The following is a 15,381-nucleotide window of genomic DNA, read 5'->3' as shown; positions in this document are numbered from 1 at the left end:
GAGGGGAACCCCTAGGGTTCCCATTCCTCTCCTCTTTCATCGCCGCCCCTCCCCTGTTCCTTCTTTCTCTTTCCTCTTCCATTTTGTGCAAACCCCCATCGCCCTTTAGCCATGGACGAAATTTGTCCCTCCCTTTCAGGTAAAAGACGAAACCTACGGACTCGTCCTGTCCCTTTCCCTCGTTGTCGTTTCCCTCAACGAAAACAGCAACGTTACAGAGCCCTTTCGATTCCTCCGGGTCTTGCATGGACATTTAGAGAAAGGAGAGTTAATGACTCGTCCTTTCCCCGTCAGATAACAGCTCAGATAAGTCGTCGTCTTCCACCTTTCGTTTGTTTGATCTGATTAGTTTTAATGGGTTTTGGCCCTTTGCGAGTTCAAATCCGTCCCTTTACCAGTCCCTTTTCATCTTTCGGGTACAAAGCTCTTAATGGTTTTTGTTTCCTTCCGGGGGGGGTTTCTGATTTTTGGCATTGAGTTTGTTGACCAAAAATCCCGCCTAATTTTCAATTTTTGAAACCCAGCCAAACCCTAGTTGATCCATATAAATAATCGCTTGAGTCTTTTGAAAAGGGGATCGGATTTTGGAGAGGGTTCAGCCGCACAAAAATTACCCCCCTAAAACAAAAAAAGTTTTCAGCCGCCCAAAAAATCCCCTAAGCAATATTAGTTTATCAGTCTCATATTTCTGAATATCAAGTCAAAATATTAAGTCATTTTTGGTTTCGTTTGTCTTGGTATCGCTTCGAATTCGAGCATCGCGAGCTCGGAGAATCCGAAGTGTTCGAGGGAGTCGAAGATCCCGCACCCTGTTCGCCGCACCTGAAGAAGAGTTAAGGCGGAACATAGGCCAGTTCGAATGTTAGTGTGTGCATCTATTGTTTGTATGTTGCTGTGTAAAGACCATCGAATATTAGAATGGATGCCTAAACTGAATCTATTTTAATCAATAACATGTAACAATCCTCTTTCTCTTCATTTATTTTACGCATTTGATTTTCTGTATGTTTGTGTGTTAATGCAGTCCATTTCAGTTTGGCATGTCAGTTTATTGTTAGACCAAAGATTCTTGTTTAGCTTGTTTACTTGTTACCTGATCACTGTGGCATGAGTAGGATTAGTTTCTTTTTTAATTAAAAGTCATATGTTTCTTTCGTTTAAAATGATGTTCGGATGCTTCTGTGTTAAGTTAATTTAGTTCATATAGCTGAGCCATGCTTTGTATGTTACCTTCAGTTTAGCGTAGTTAATTTGCTGCTTTGTGTGTTGTTGTTTAAACTAAGTAGTTCAGCATGTCTATAGGTGTTAAGATAGTCCAGTTTGTTTAAATAGGTTAGTTACATTTTGCTTAGTTTAGTTGAATCAAGAAATAGAGTTATGTATACTGGTTTGGTTGTTTCTTATTCCTCACTGGCTGCTTATGTGGTTAGCCGTGACTAGTTGCTATGCCAATGTAGATCCATTGTTTCATTTGTGAAGAATTGTACTATGTTTAGCCTAATCGGTTTTAATGAAGATGGATATACATTATGTTATTTGGTTGTTGAAATTGTGGACTTAGTCAAAGGAGAAAGACCCCCTGTTCGGCTTGGTAATTGAATTGCCCAACCCGCTTAAATTAGTTTAACTCAATGAAGCGGTATATGATGAGTTGTTTTACAGTTAAGCATGATTGGTTCTGCCTCGTCGAATCGAAAGTAGGAATAAGAATATAAGTAGCATGTTTATATTATAGGCAGTAAGTGTTTTTCAAATGGGAAGTATGTGGAAATTGGAGGTAGATCCTATACTTTTCCGTGTTTCCATGTTCCCTTTGACAAAACTTGAAATTCTTGATGGCAAAATGGAAGTCATAAAATTTCCGATGAATAGTGGATAACAGTAGGTAATGTTTAGCTACTTTAATACTACATAAATAATTTTGGGCTCAAATATGCGTAGCATCTATACAAGTTGCTGATTTGTTTGTTTGAGTTTATATTTCATATGTTTAACCTTATTCCTTGATTGTATACTAATCCTTCTCCTTTCTTTTTATGCATGACCATCGCATACGAGTCCGAGAGACTCGTTCTTCTTCCGCATTTGGTGTTGGGCTAAAAGCCCAACGAAATCTTCTCTCCATCCAGCCTCGTCCATAGCAAAAAATGAAAACAGTCCATAAAAACTCTGGGCCAAAGCCAATGATCGGAAACGATCCACGAAATAGCTGGAAGACATGAAATTCGTTGGGCCGAAGCCCAAATGGCAAACAGATTACAGCAGCTCCAAAATGGGTTGAACCCATTTAGCATTATCTGCCCCTTTATTTTTTTTTTTATTTTTTTTTTGTGCATATAACTTGTATTGTGCAACTAACCCTTTACTTTGCTTTGTTTATTTAACTTAGATGATTCCTAGTAAATCAGTGGATTAGTTTAGTATAATGGATAATTAATTAAAAGGGAATTAGTAGTTAGCTCCGCAGGCTTCATTCTTTATTTATTCACGTTATCTATAATATCTACCCTAAATTATCTATATTACCTACAATATTTATCTTAAAAAATTATTTACCTTACTTATAATATTTGCAATTACTAGAATCATTAATTCCCAATAATAAGGACATGTTTCTTGAACTAGAGGATTACTTTCCATTTCTTTGCCGCCTTAGAGATTTAACGTACCATGGATTTAGGGATTTTAAGTTGATTTAATTACACAAACATCCTAATTAAGCATATCTAATAAAATTGATAAAGGAAATTCACATTAGCTATGTTTGTATTTTTTGTTTTTATAATCTTAAATCACTTGTGATATCTTAAACATTTATTAAGACACGGCCTAAGTCCACACTTTCTTCTACTTACATATTTTATACAAATCTTATTTTGAATAGTATTTTAGTTAAAGCCTTGGCAATATTTATAAGCTTTATTTTAAATAGCATTTGAAATTTCCTTTTATGCAAGATTATTATATTTGGTATAAGTTTTACTTGAAATAGTATTTTTAAAACCTTAGCAATATTTATGAAATATTATAGCATCATTATATTCTTTCTTTAAAATCTTAATAACCAAGTCTTATTAGCCCTTTAAAGTTCTTTTCAATAATTATCATTTTCCCTAAGTTTTATTTTAGTTAATATTATTTTCCTTTGAACCTTGGTAATATTTGTAAGTCATTTTTTAAAATTTAAACACTATATTTAGTCTTAATTAATTAACCTAAGTTTGGCCGGTAAACCGTAGTTAACGGATTCTAAAGAATGCCTAATCCCTTCCCTTTAGGATAACTAGAACCCTTACCTAGAATTAAGATTAAGCAGACCATTAATGGAGGTTTAGTTAGCTTTACCTTAGTTAATTAGGTGCCCTAATTCACCTTAAAATCAATTAGGTGGCGACTCCTTAAAATAAGCAAATAGGAATCACCAATATGTTGTACTCTAATTTAACCCGTTTAAAATGGGGTATAACAGTAACATTGTTTATTTTTTTTTAATACGGGATTCATTTTTTAATATTCTTTGATTTTGTTAATATGGAGTCTAATTTTTTTTAAAGTGAGTTTGGATGTGATGGGTTTCACTTTTTAGGGGACCCAAAATTTTTTATTTTTATTTTTGTGGGCCTATTTAATATTTGGGGGGGGGGGGAATTTTTTTTTTTTAATTTATGGGGGTGTTTATGGGGTGTGGGGGGCGAAAATTTTTATTTATGGGGAGGGCCCACGACGGACCACGAAGAGTGAGTAAAACTCACTCTTCTATATAGTAGAAATAGTCAAAGTACAAACTTAATGTTTGCGAAGACAATATACAAACTAGCATATGTCTTATACATTCTGCTACAATTTTCTTTATAAAAAAAAACATTATGTAAATGTTTCAATTTACATTAGTATAAAGGCATGCCTAGTACAAACTAGCATCTTGAGTATGTATATATTATTATTTAACATTCATTTTTGGTAATTAGTTGCATTAGACAGAGAGTATAAGTTTAATGTTGCAGTGTCAGTATAAGTTTTGTGCACTAATAGTGCCGATTTTGTGCACCGACATTAAATCTCTATAATGAATTTTAAGATTTATAATGGACTCTAAAGTTTGTGCACTGACATTTAAGTGCGTCTCACTAGCCCATTGGTATAAAAATCATGTTTTCATTGACATTTTATCTTACCGTTTGAACACCAACATATAGTAAGAGAATCTAACACAAGGTAACAATCATAGTAAGTCAATTTTTTAAATCAGCCTATTTTCTCACCTCATTCTTCACTATCTTCTGTAATCATACGTCAATTAATTTTTTTTTCTCTTATATATAGTGTTCAAAAATCAGCCTCCTCACCTCATTCTTCACGATCTCTTCTTTCATCATACTTCTTCCAAGTGATTTTCTTCAAAAAAAAATAAAAAAATTCAAAGCTATGGCTAATAATATTTTTCCAAATGATATTAATGATGCTTCTAATTGCACAAGTTGGTTAGAAGAAGTTGTTTGATAACGTTGGAAGGTCCACCGCAAAACTCCAATTTAGGCATTTTTTCATACTACTCTCTCCGTCCCGTTTTATATGAAGGTGGTTGACTAGGTACAAGGTTTAATAAAGAAATGGAGACTTTCGAAATTTATGGTCCAAAACGAGTCTTAGATATTTGTGTGGCTATAAATTATCTCATAAAATTAAATTGTTTTCAATAGAAATGTGTCATTCTATAGATTTTGCTTATTAGTCATACAGAAATATTTAATTCATTTTGCTTAAACTTCTTATTGAGTCAAAGTATATCATACAAATTGAGAAATAGGGAGCAATTATTTTGAGAAAGAACATGTTGCACTTAATATATTCGATGGAACTTTAATTTATTTCATGATCCATATTATTAATTTTGAGTACTTCATCTAGAAATATGCATGGAAGGATGCCATACTTTCATCAGCAACAATTTCCATTGCACAACTCTTCTCCTCATCCAGCAGCTATAGCTTACATGATGGCTCGCCGGAGACACACATCCGCTCCAATTCCCCTCGCCCCAGTGGGACCCATCCCAGTCAGCTACCAGCCACCACCGCTGTCTCCCGAGCCGCCTCATTATCCATTAATGCCTTCTCATGATCTCTCCCTAGAAACAGGTAATGGTATAGAATCACATCAGTTTAAGGATGATCAGTTGAACACTGAAAATTATATTTTGTTTTATATATATAAATCTTGAATATCCTAAGTGACATTTTCGACATTACACAGGTATTATTACTTCAGCTAGTGGGGAGGAACACCAAATACCGGCATATCACCACCATTATGGCTTTGTAGCTTCAGAAGAAACTGATTATAAGAAAAATGACTTCGGTCATGTGGATCATGAATTCAAAGTTAAATAATTACATGGCCATGCTTATGAATGTAGCATTTTATTTGGTTTTGTGGACCTTTACTTCTCGTCGCTACCTAAATACTGCTTTAAATTAGTTGATGCAAACTATGTCTATGAAAGCTATTTATGATTTATGATTAGAAATTAAGCTGCTTGCGTTCAAGTTTTATGCAATAAGAGTATAATAATTAGAATTAAGTTTTGGTAATTAGTTGCATTCTTCAAATTAAAGAGTATAAGTTTAATATTGCACTGCCAGAGTAAGTTTTGTGCACTAATGGTGTAGGTTTTGTTCACCATCTTCAATCTCTATAATGAATGTTAAGACTTCTGAATTGTAATGGACTTTAAATTCTAGCATTGACATTTAAGTTGTTCCACTCATGGGCTACTGGTATGAAGATCATGCTTTCATTTATGTTTTCTTACTGTTTAATTAAACACCAACAATTCATAATAAAAGAATCCAAAACAAGATTAGAGGTTGATTAATTTTTTATTTTTTTTTCATATATAGCTATGACTGATAAAGAAAATGAAATGATAATATGAAAGCTCCTCAATGCACCATTTGTTTAGAACCATTTGTTTAGAAGTTATTCTTGATAATGTTGGAAGTCCATCACTAAACTTCAATGTGGCTATTTTCTGCATTGATTTTCATCACTTAACAAAAATTTGATCCGGCAGATACAAGATAATTGGTGGAAGGAAGTTAGTAAGATTTTTTACTATATGTGTACTCGTATTATAGTTGGTAATTAACAACATTTTCAAATAGTATGACTTTTCCGCTAACAATGTATGTCTCATTTTGCATTGACTAAATAAACTATGTATATCAATAAGCGTCGATTATTGTAGTTGGTAGTTAGTTGCATTCTTTAAAGAGTTAATAATTGTGTGCATCACAATGCAAATTTTGTCCATTGATTGTGTAGGCTTTGTGCACTACAGTGCAAGTTCTGTGCACTAATTGTTTAGATTTTCTGTGCTAACCTTAAAATTTTGTAGTAGACATTTCTAGTAAGAAGATCTCTTGTACCATTATTTATACATATCATTTGCTCACAAATGCTTCATCCAAGCAAAAAAATCAAACGAAAATTACAAGTTCTTGCCATGGCATCATCAACAACAGGAGAGATCAAGAAGATGTTGACACTTAGACAAGCGATAACGAGAAATTTTATCCCGAGAAGTCATCGGCCTTTCGATTTGAACCTATCAAAAACATGGTGAAAGAGGAACGTGCGTCCAGCATCCCACTACATCATAGTCAAGAGAGAGGCTATCGTCAAAATCATCTAGTACCTCAAGAAGGATGCTAGCTGATATAACTGCCTCAGATGAAGAATTCAAGAATTTCAAGAGTGAGCATCTGAATGTTGGTATCAATAAACTTTGCAACATATATAGCAGTGTCAACATATTATCTAAAATTAAAGAATTTGGTGGAGATTTATTGTCACGCTATTGCTGACAAAATTAAGAACAAGCGCGTTGAGGCTACTAGAGAGATTTTGGAACTGAAAAATGATTTCACCCCATAAGAAGAGACTGATATAAGGAAGGATAGTTCTTGTGCCTTTGAAGGTGATGATATTGATCATACCACCGACATGGGTTATCTAATGAGATTTCGTGAATGTCTTTTGATTTTGAATATAAATTATGTTAAAAAAAAAAAATAGAACTAGAATTATTATCTGAATTAATGAAGGGTGCCTGATGTATTCCATTCCTTAAAAAAAATTCCATCATCTATATATGCTATGTATATTTTTGTTTTGTGTTGGTTTGATTGATATTATTTGTACGTATTGACTATATAAAAATTTCGATCATTTATATAGGCTATAGCTATTTTTATCTAATTACCGTTTGAACACCAAAAATAACATGGCTCAAATGGCCTGAAACAACAAATCTCTAAAATCAAAAGATTAACACAATCATGACCAATATTGTTTTATCTGTTCGTTATCCTATTTGCTCAAGTTTTCCTATATACTGTTAATTATAGCACTATTAGTTTTTTTGGTGTAAACAACAAGTTTGAGTTATATTTTCTCTCTAAAGGCTCCTCTTTTTCCCCATTAATTTCTCAATGGCTAGCTCTTCTAGTGTTGGTGATAATTGTTTCTCAAATGCTGTGATGAATGCTCACCATTTGTTTGGAAGCTGTTATTGATAACGTTGGAATGTCGATAAAATATGTAAATCGATAAGAGTCGACTATTGTATTGGTAGTTGCATTTTTTGAAAGACTTAATAAGTTTTGTGCATTACGGTGCAAGTTTTGTGCACTGGTGTGTGCGTGTGTGTATATATATATATATATACATATATGGGTAATCATTTACCCTCCCTAACTTTGCTTAAAAAATCAAACTCCCCTCTTAACTATGCACAATAGACATTTTTCTCCGCTAATTATCCTATCCTATATATATATATATATATATATATATCATTTGTGAAAGTGCAAGAGGAGAGGTGAATTGTAAACTTTTCACTTTTCAATCAACTGATGATACCTGACAGTTGTCTACAAACTTAGGCAACTAGTAATGTAAAGACAAGTAATATACAGAAAGTAAAGTGATACTCAATATTTTATACTGATTCGGATTTAATATGAATCTTGGTCCAGTCCTCTTAGACTGCAAGAGGATTTCTCTATAAGCTCTTGATGTTGTTCTTGAGTACAATCTTGTGGGTATATTTCCTACGCATACACCAACAGTCCTTTAATTTTCTCAATTTTTGACTTAACCACTAGGCCACTTGTTGATTTTCATTTTAATTATTTCTCTTATATAACTTAGATATAATAAGTAGCTATGACTTATGTGGTATGACCACTTCTTGATAATTTATATTTTTTTTTCCACTTATTATGTTGCTAAAATAATGTTCTGTAAGCGAGTGATTTTGGTCTACAAAGAATTATATATTACTTTTCAAGAACTCTTGGTGTGGCCTAGTAATCAATGAATTAGTCGAGAATCACGAGATATTACGTTCAAATTTTAGCGAAAATAAATGTCACGACCCAACCCCGTAGGCCGTGACTAATGCCCGATCTGGGCACCCAAACGCACCAATCTGATGATATCGAACACATACAGGAATATAACAGAAGCCGACGAGGCTGAGTTGCAAATTTATATTCCAGAAAAATTTCGGCAGAGCTTCCTTTGTTTTACGGACTATCCAAATTAACCCTGCGCATAGAAAATACCAACAAAAGGTCACCTAGGGGCCAACAAAACAACATATATACGTATGCGGGGTTAATGAGGGCACGCGAATGGAATAAGCCTCAAACACAACATATACAAACACAATAGTACAGAAGTAGGCACAACCCACAAAACATGTCCACGTACTCTAAGACAGAGAGACAGAATCATATGACGGGACGGGGCCCCCGTAGTACCCCAAACAAATATGTACAATGCAACGAACGAATATATGCCAAAAGTAAGCTCGAATAAGGGAGCACTTCAAATAGCAAAGGTGTCCTAAACGGTGGATCACCAAGTTGTGCGTCGGTACTGCGGGCATGAAACGCACCCCCGAAGAAAAGGGGTCGGTACGAAATATGTGCCGAGTATGCAAAGGTACGGTAAACAAATGCGAGACATAAACAAAATAATTGGTACAGAAAATAAGTACAAATCCACTATATCGTAATGTTTAATTTTTCAAAAATATAAGTCATGCATAGGGTACGGAAGAATATGGTCGCACGCCCGACAATGGCGCCATAACACGGATAACACCGGAAAGTTTTAAATCTCTCCATATTCCCGTCTCGTACCATAACAAGATAACGCCATACACACCATAACATCATATAAGGAACCCGAGCCCTCTTTGGCGAGTAGCTCGGTGAACCATAAACACGGCATAACTCCGGAGTATATCAAAGTGCGCACGACAACGGGAGCCGGCCGGGACTCGGCGAAAGAGATAACGGGGTAAGTAGAGTCGTGAGTAGTCATATGCATAAAATCATTACCATGAACTCAAACATAAGTAAAATGCTCATACTTGAAAATCGGAATAATAGTCATAACAAGTTCTTTGAAAAGTTTTCCGAATTACATAAAAGAAAGTCGCGGGATCCACGAACGGGTATTGACACCGGAGTCGGGCCCGCCTATGGAAAACATACTCATTATACATCATGCAAACTCCTATAAAAACATTGGAGCAATCCGAGCCTTTATGCAAAAGATATGGCATTCAAAAAATTATGGAATTCTCTAAACGAACTTTTGTGCAACATTTGGAAAACGATTATTTCGAAGACATAATGGTTCATATTCTTATCAAATCATGCATAGGAGTGCCAAGAATTATATAAGGATCATATCTGTACCGGATTTCGAGTTTGGAATTCCTTAAGGCTCTAATCTAGCCCTATGCCAAAACTAAGGCATGTGAAAAGAAAGGTGCTTTCTACCTCGTACGCACCCCAAGATAGCCAATCTAAAGTCAATCCCAATCTACGCCGACTCTAAAGGTCTACAAATACGCCCAACGAATACCAACATTAGCTAAGGGCACTTAAGCCATTTCATTCCAACTATTTATTAAATTCTACAGAAAATTCGACATTTCCTTGTAAATAAGGCCATCCAGTAGAATTTAACTACTCAAAATCAACAACAACAACCACAATAACCAACCTAGCAACATCGATAATCAATTCGAAAGGCAAAGTAATAATAGTAACTCTCTTATACATCATTTAAAAACTTTGCAAATATTCGTTTCGACGGCTTACATTCAAGCCACAATATAGCTCATACATTCAATTACCAACCCAACTCTTTTACCAACAATATTCAAAGACATTCTAAACAATTCACATAACATTCCCAACGATCCAATAATTTTTCCCACTTTGGCCGAAACGAGCCCCAAAACCGCGACGTACCACCCATGCCACACTTCTCAATTTCAATTCATGATTTGTACCAACAATCCACAATATAACGATACAATTCTCATAAATATACCCATTTCCTCAACACACAATAAGCCTCAAATCAGCCCACACAATCTCAACATCAATCTTAAGTCATTAAATGTCATTTCCAACTAGAATTCATAACGACGACAATTAAAAATGCTAAGCGATATTAGTACAATCTTCGGCATACATTGGGAGCTATATACAGCCACATACCCACATATATACATATATTGATGATTCTTAGCCCTCCTACATCCTACAACAATTTAACATGATACAAGAATTAATTCATCAATTCCATTTTCAACACCCACTTACACGGCTAGCTCCTCAAGCACACAACCCACTTCTAACATACAATATTTCATGATTTTTATCCGTATTAACATACTACAATATGCATACAACATTTATAACTCATAAAACAAGAGAATTCTCACCTTTCCTCTTCAACTCCACAATGGATTAGGGTTTGGAATCCACAAAATTGATGGCTTGATCGCTCCAACAACGCTTCCACGTTACTTAGGGACCTACATTGGTGGGTTTGTACCAAAGAATTAATTTTGGGGTGGCTTGAAATGGACTTGGCTTTTCTTCCCTCTGGCCGTGAGCTTCTTGATGAAGCTCTTGAATTTGGGGCTTTATTTTGCTATGTGAAAATGAAGAAAGATGACTTGAAGTCATCTTTTAAGTCCCACTTAATATCTCTCTTTGCTTATGGCCCACACAATGGCATTTTTGCACAACATTTCTAATTCCAATTTTATGAATTGTGGTCCCAATTTTCCTAAGTGCTCAATACCAACAATTTCATATATATATAACTTATGTCTTAAAAAAATAAAATCAAGGGTCAAAAGTCAGACTTCAAATCCCGAAATGGTCTTGGCCCAAAATTATTATAGTTAATCCGGGTTGCCCCAACGTATAAAAATACGGGATCTAACAATAAAAACGTTAGGTGGTTTCTTCTCATTTATCCAAGCTTTGGTGGATAGTGTAATAGCACACGTATGCTGTTGAGAAATAACAAGTACCTCTGTACTTCGGTGTTAGGGGTACTTTCGTCTTTTTAATTTTGACTTAAAGTGTTTAAGAGTAGAAATTAAAGACCACACATTTGAGGGGCAAAAATTAAAGACCACCCAAAATAGGGGCATCGATGCGAATAACCCAAACACTTTTCTGTCACACCCCGAACCTGGGCCTGGACGTAACACGGCACCCGGGGCCCGACTACATGTGACCGAACAAACCAACTGGCTAGCTGAATCAACATGTGATATCATAAATACTGAATGCAGAAAATAAACTCATACATGTGTATTTATTGAAAGTCTAAATGATACATATAAATCAAAGCGCGGAAAAGTTAATATAAGTCTGAAGCATAACTGTAGTCAACATAGCTTAACATGAAAAATCGCCACTCTGTCTAACTGTTACTCTAGTCTATGAAGCCTCTAATGAAGTGCTGAAATTATTGACTGTTGTCGGGACAAGGCCCCGGCATACCTAACTGTCTGTAAATACTAAAAGACCGTAAAGTAATGATAATGTTTCGAAAGACTGGGGCTCACCAATCAGCTGATACTGGAAATCCTAGTAAGCAGATGTGTCATCCTGTAAATCGTTACCTGCATCGCGAGATGCAAGCCCCGGGCAAAAGGAACGTCAGCACATTTGAATTGTACTAGTATGTAAAGCAACTGAAAGAAAGAACTGTAAGTGGGGTGCTCGGGAAAGGGCAGCCCAATAAATAAACAGGTAATAAATGCTGAAATTGAAACTAAAACTGTAAACTGAAATGAACAGGAGAAGTGGAGTTATGAGTACTTCCCATTCTGCATCTGAATCCCCTGTTTTCCTATATTTATGTGGGGCATTCGCCCAATAATAAATGCACAAAACTATGGCCTTGGCCAAGTAAGTGTGTCAGTCTATGGCCTTGGACAAGTATAAGTATACATGAGACTGTGCCCTTGGGCAAAAATACTAGAGTTGCCCTTGGGCAAAATGAAAGGGTGGCCCTCGGGCAAAATGCAGGAGTTCAATATTTAACAATTACTATTGAAGAACTGAGACCCCTTGAATAATGAACATTACTAAACTGAGACATACTCCCTCCGTCCCAGAGAGATTGGCACTTTTCACTTTCGAGAATCAAACCTCTTAATTTTGACCGTATGTTTGAACATAAAATCTTTAAAATTTTCAAAAAAAAATTTACATATTTGAAAACTACGTAAAAAGTACTATAAGTCACCATAGTTAGTAATTTAAAATATTTGAAAGACATATGAAAAAATTACGGTCAAAGAACAACTCGTTTGACTCTCGAAAAACTAAAAGTGCCAATCTTTTTGGGACGGAGGGAGTATATTCTAGAACTGATTATGAGACCTGAAGTCTTAACTATTTCTAATCATACTGAATTTCTAGACTGAGATTCACGGGTATAACACTAGTCTATTTAGATTATGTTGAGTTCAAAACTTTCGGAATGAAAGTGATAAACAAAATACGAAACTATAGTGATAAGCTTAAGTGCATTCGTGTTTTGATGATTGTCAAACTGATTCAGAACCAGATAGAGGATCTGCTCTCTGTATATCTTGCACGGTAAGCAGAGATAGCTGTAAAGTCGAGTTACTCACTACACACAGTACACAGTTGAGCTGGCCCATGCTTTAGGTCAAATATTAAATGAGTGGTCTTTATCCATCCCACATGCTTCCCACTATATATACAACATGTTGCAACATATTGTGCATCATTCGAAAAACCTAATCTAAATTGGGCAAAAGCTGCCTTCACAAAATTTCAAGTGATCACAAGAACAAAGTTACACTTCGCAAAATCAAGAACCGATCCGATACGTATTTAGGCTAAGTTCTTTATGTTGTTGTAAGTCTTTGTTCTGTTGTGCTAAAATTGTAAACCTACTCTTCCCAAAAAGGAAGCTGTTGTAGGTATTTTAAATTCTTAGTAGTTGTTAGGCAGTTTACCTTTCAATCTATTAAGTGGTACCCTTAGCTAAAGTTAGCTTAGTTGTATTAGTTAGGTTTGGCTAGATGTAGTCAACCTTAGTTTCCTTGGCTATAGTTAGTCAAGTGGAGGTGCTTACAATCGGTGTATTGTAAGGGTGAAGGGACTATGAGAGTTAGTTCCTAGGTTGCAACTATTGTAAGGGTGGGGGATTATGGGAGTTAATTCCTAGTTTGCAATAGGTTGTAATCGAAGTTGCTCGTAGTGGAGTTGAAATCCTACTGGGGTAGGTCGTGGTTTTTAATCCCTTGAGCAAGGAGTTTTCCACAGTAAAAACAATGCCTTCTTTACTTACTGCATTGCACAAGGGAACTGGTACACAACCAGGTCCCTAGCTCATACATTATTTGGTGGAAGCATAGCCTGTATCATAGAGAAAATAGGTTCTGCAACTATTCATGGAACTAAAGCACAACTAAAACTCTAAGGCAAATCGTAATAGTCAATAAACTGTATCGTAGGGAGAATTATCAACATTCCCAAACGTAGAGAGTTAGCCTCACAGACCTTAAATTTCCGGCCTTAAGCGTAATACAACATTCGTCGCTCCCTTTCGACTTTAATCTATATCAATATATGTCAATGGAATCAACATTAGCAACAAAACTCAAATTCTGGCCATCTAAGCACACTACAAAAACATGGGTAATTTGTGGAGGTTGAAAGTTATAATTCGTGGAGGTTTTGGCCTCTTCTAGCAACTAGCGGAGGCTAAAAACTCTCGAATTTTAACTTTCAACCTCCGCAAATTATCAATTTTTTGTAGTGACATTTTATCAAACACTTGGTGGGCATAAAGCTCCACAACTTCCATTAATGGTTATTTCTTCACCCAATTCGCACTCTATTACTTCTTGGTGATTCTATAATCTCAATTATATTTGATTAAAACTATTATTCCTCACCCATACGATTACAACAATGCTAAATCAACAATCCCAAAACCTTACTATAGTTCATATGCTTTTCCTTAACAAACCCATTAGCTTATCACCCATGAACTGGTCAATTCACAACTACTAATGATTAGAAAAGGGAAAGGATTGCCTTTTTGAAATTATGTCTCCTTGAATTCGAATGTTAGAGTTTCCACATCCAACAATAACATTCCAATCACAACTCTGTGGATTAGAAGGGTTTACTCAAAGAAAGGGATTAGAGACTTGAAATTAACCTTGAATCGTTAAAGAACTCACCTTGGAGGATTCTTGAGGCTTGGGGCCTGTTCTCTCTTGCCTTAGGATGATTTTTCGTGATTAGGGGTGTTAGAGAAATAAAGCTCAAGCTTAAATATAAGAAAAACATGAAAATCTGAAGTTTTGAGCCGAAACACGACCCATTCATGGCCCATTCGTGCTACAGGACCACTTTGGGACCTTCTGCAGGTCAAAAGTTCAGAGAGGGCATTTTTGTGCGACCAACCGGCGACCTGTAACAGCATAGCCCACTAGTGATATTGTTCGCTTTGGGCCCGCATAGCTTTAAATCGCGTCACTAGGAGGTAAGGCATGCTTACTTATATACCCAGCGTCTCTCCTGTGTTATGCCGATGTGGGACTTTCCTCCTAAGCTAGAGTATCACATACACCCCCTCTAATGGACTCAGCGTCCTGGTTAAGGTTTGCCTCATCGCATGTGATTTGCCTCGCCTACCCAGGTTTGCCTAAACTCAGTTGACCTCTGGCCCACCATCGACAAGGCTAAACATCAGTGACTCTGATACCATCTGTAACAGCCCAGCCCACTAGTGATATTGCCGCTTTGGGCCTAGGCTCGCACGACTTGAAACGCGGTGAACAGTAATCGAGGGCATGCTTATTGATATACCTAGCACCTCTCATGTGTTATACCGATATAGGACTTTCCTCCTAAGCTGGGGTATCACATTTTCGCTCTCTCGTCGACACCGATTTTGTCCCACCTTTCCTCCAAAAAACCCTTTACGCCAATATTT

This window comes from Lycium ferocissimum, chromosome 8, assembly GCF_029784015.1.
Source record: "Lycium ferocissimum isolate CSIRO_LF1 chromosome 8, AGI_CSIRO_Lferr_CH_V1, whole genome shotgun sequence".
Taxonomy (NCBI): Eukaryota; Viridiplantae; Streptophyta; class Magnoliopsida; order Solanales; family Solanaceae; genus Lycium; species Lycium ferocissimum.
This window is presented reverse-complemented; position numbering follows the sequence as displayed.